Here is a 3,413-nt window from a genome sequence, read left to right on the forward strand (position 1 = left end):
TCCTTTTCTTTTTTTTTTTTGACTTTTTAAAAAAATTTACATGTAAGATATCTTCTTAAACATTTCTAGTCCTCTCCTGACCCCCGTCAGAGCCTCTTTGGGTGCCTCCTGAGATTTCCTGAGTGCTATCGTCTCTCTGTGAGGCTGTGATTTCGAAAAAGACGTCTGCATTTGGCTCAGCCCCTCTGCTTGCATTTCAGGGTTCATCGGGACACTTGCCCACCTAGTTTTCCTGCAGATGTTGTCTGTAGGTTATTTTCCTCTGCAGTGTTTGTTGTTAAGGAAGGAATGAGGGAGATGCAAAACCAAATCATTCTTGCCTCTCCCTGCATGTATTCATTATTCCTTGGGGACATACTCAAGATTCTCGGGCATGCATTCTCTCACTCACTCACTCACTCACTCACGGGGTACTCACACACGCAACAGACACTGAGCCGGTCACAGGTGCGTGTCGGAGTGCATCCCAAGGATGCACGGCAAGCTCAGGAGATGCAAGAAGGAGCAGGCAAGTATGAAGCAGATGCCACTTTGCTCGGCAGAACAAAACAATTACTCATGTTTCTCATCAAATCAAAGGCTCAGGAAGAGGAATATAAACAGTTGGCACAGAGAACCCTCGCTTCGTTCCACTCTTTCTAGGGCTGTTGTCAAGGGCCTCTCAGACCTCCCGGGTCTGGACCAGCCAGCGCCCGCGGATTACAGGGCTCCCCAAGGCAGGACCTGGATCGTTCTGCCATCATGCTCCAGCACAAGGCCCAGAACACGGGAGGTCTTGGGAAAAGTCTCCTGAATTCGTGAATCAGCTGTGGAAAAAATAAGCTCTTTGGGTTTGTTCTCAAGCAAGGTTCTCAAGCTCAGCATAACTGGAATCTGGAGCTGAGTCATTCTGTGGCGGGTTGTGGCGGGGGTGGGGGCTGCTCACAGGTCTGCCCTCTACCTCCTGCATGCCGGTAGCTCCCTCCCCCCTAACTGAGACCCCCCCAAACTGTCTCAAGACATTGAAGTCCTTGGAGGGAGGGGTGTATTAATCATCTTTTATTCTGCGATGCTTTGACATGTTGGGGTCTGCCTGACTCTGGAGGGACTGCCCTTTTCAGGTCCAGCTAATTCCTAGAAACAGCAAACTGGCCTTTGCGTGTGCCTTTCCTGTGCAGAAGCCCACCTTCATGGCCCCTCTTCTCCCAGGGGCCAGACAACCAGGGACATCCCCTAATGGCCAAGAGCCCATCCTAAATCTGTTCACCCTGCCTCCCCTGTGCCTTCCCACAGTAACCCATGGTCAGGCTCTTGGCCACATTTCCCCCTCCTTCTGCCTCCTGTCTGACCCTGGTGTTTCCCCTTGGTGTGGCATGCCCCCTCCTCCTGGGATCTGGGAATGCACCTGTGCTGTTTTCACTATGGGCAGTTCTGACAGCAAACGTGGGGAGGATTCTTACACCACAACCAGTTGTCTAACTTTCCAGACGCCAAGTGTCCAGTGATTCAGGTCCCTTCTGAATCTATGTACCTGGAGACAGCATCAGACCCTGTGAGTTAAGGCTCTGTCCCACCAGACTGCCCCCCCCCACCTTCAGATGCCAGCCCCAAGTCCCAATTCGCCACCCGTACTTCTGACCGAATGGCTATAAACCAGGGGTTCCTGCAACCACCTCCTCGGGTTTGACAATTTGCTGGAATGGCTCGCAGGACTCAGGAGAGTGCTTTGCTGATAACTAGTTTATTATCAAAGATACAACTCAGGAATAGCCAAATAGGAGAGATGCACGGGGGCACCTGGCGGGCTCAGTCGGTAGAGCGTGCAACTCTTGATCTCAAGGTGGTGAGTTCAAGCCCCACATTGGGCGTAGAGTTTACTTAAAAAAATAAATAAAATACAACCTCCTAGAAGGACCCATGTGCCCAGACTCTAACACCTCTATAAAAAGAGAGAGAGAGAGATGCAGAGAGCAAGGTGTTGGGGGGTGGGGTGGGGCAGACACAGGGCTTCATGCCCCCTGCCATCGGTGATGGACTCGACCTCCAGGCCGGGGCAGGGGCTGAAGGCTCCAGTCCTTTAACGACGCCTGGGTCTTGGTGGCAGCCGGTCGCCATGCTGAAGCCATGTAGGGGCCACCAGTTAGCTCCTTAGCGTACAAAAGACACCACTCTGGAGAGTCCAAGGCTGTTGGGAGCCAAGTGCCGGGAACTGCCCACAAAGACCAAATATTAGAACAAAAAGATGCTCCTGTCCTCCCCTATCACTCAGGAAATTACAACAGTTTTAGAAGCTGAGTCAGGAACCCAGACAAAGACCAGTTATAAACTAGGGTTTCTTTCTTTTTTTTAATTAATTGTATTTATTTATTTGAGAGAGAGAGAGCATGAGAGAGATCACAAGCAGAGGGGAGGGGTAGAGGGAGAAGCCGACTCCCTGCTGAGCAGGGAGCCCAGTGACACTGGGCTTGATCCCGGGACCTGAGATCATGACCTGAGCCGAAGGCAGACGCTTAGCTGACTGATCCACCCAGATGCCCCTAAACTATGTTTTCAATGGCAGACAATCGTCCTGATCTGTTGGCTTCACCATACCTGAAAAACAATAAAACCTCTATTTTTTTTAAGTTTTTCTTTAAATCCCAGTTAGTCAACAGTGTTATATTAGTTTCAGGTGTACAATATGGTGATCCGACACTTCCATACAACACCTGGGGCTCATCACAACACGTGCCCTCCTTCATCCGTGTACCACCTGGTTTCCCCCCACCTCCCCTCTGGTGACCGGCAGTGTGTTCTCTACAGTCAAGAGTCTGTTTCTTGGTTTGTCTCTCTCTTTTTTTCCCCTTTGTTCATTTATGAGTGAAATCATATGTAAAACCTCCATTTTATTTGTTTGTTTGTTTATTCATTATCATTTTTAAAGATTTTATTTATCTGAGAGAGAGAGAGAGAGAGAGAGCGTGTGCAGGAGCACAAGCAGGGGGAGGGGCAGACAGAGGGAGAAGCAGGCTCCCCCCCCCGAGCAAGAAGCCTGATGTGGGACCTGATCCCAGGATCCTGGGATCATGACCTGAGCCAAAGGCAGATGCCCAACCAACTGAGACACCCAGGTGCCCCTATTTGTTTATCTATCTATTTATTTATTTATTTTAAGATTTTATTTATTAGAGAGAGAGACACAGCGAGAGCAGGAACACAAGCAGGGGGAGTGGGAGAGGGAGAAGCAGGCTTCCCGCTGAGCAGGGAGCCCGATGTGGGGCTCGATCCCAGGACCCCGGGATCATGACCTGAGCCGAAGGCAGACGCTTAACCACTGATCCACCCAGGCGCCCCTGCAATCTTTTTTTTTTTTTAAGTTTTATTTATTTAAGTCATCTCTACACCCAATGTGGAGCTTGAAATCACGACCCAGAGAGATCGAGTCGTGTGATGCT

The sequence above is a fragment of the Eumetopias jubatus genome, unplaced genomic scaffold, assembly GCF_037043125.1.
Source record: "Eumetopias jubatus isolate StellerSeaLion01/CBP00866 unplaced genomic scaffold, mEumJub1_p1.0 scaffold_10, whole genome shotgun sequence".
NCBI classification, from domain to species: Eukaryota; Metazoa; Chordata; class Mammalia; order Carnivora; family Otariidae; genus Eumetopias; species Eumetopias jubatus.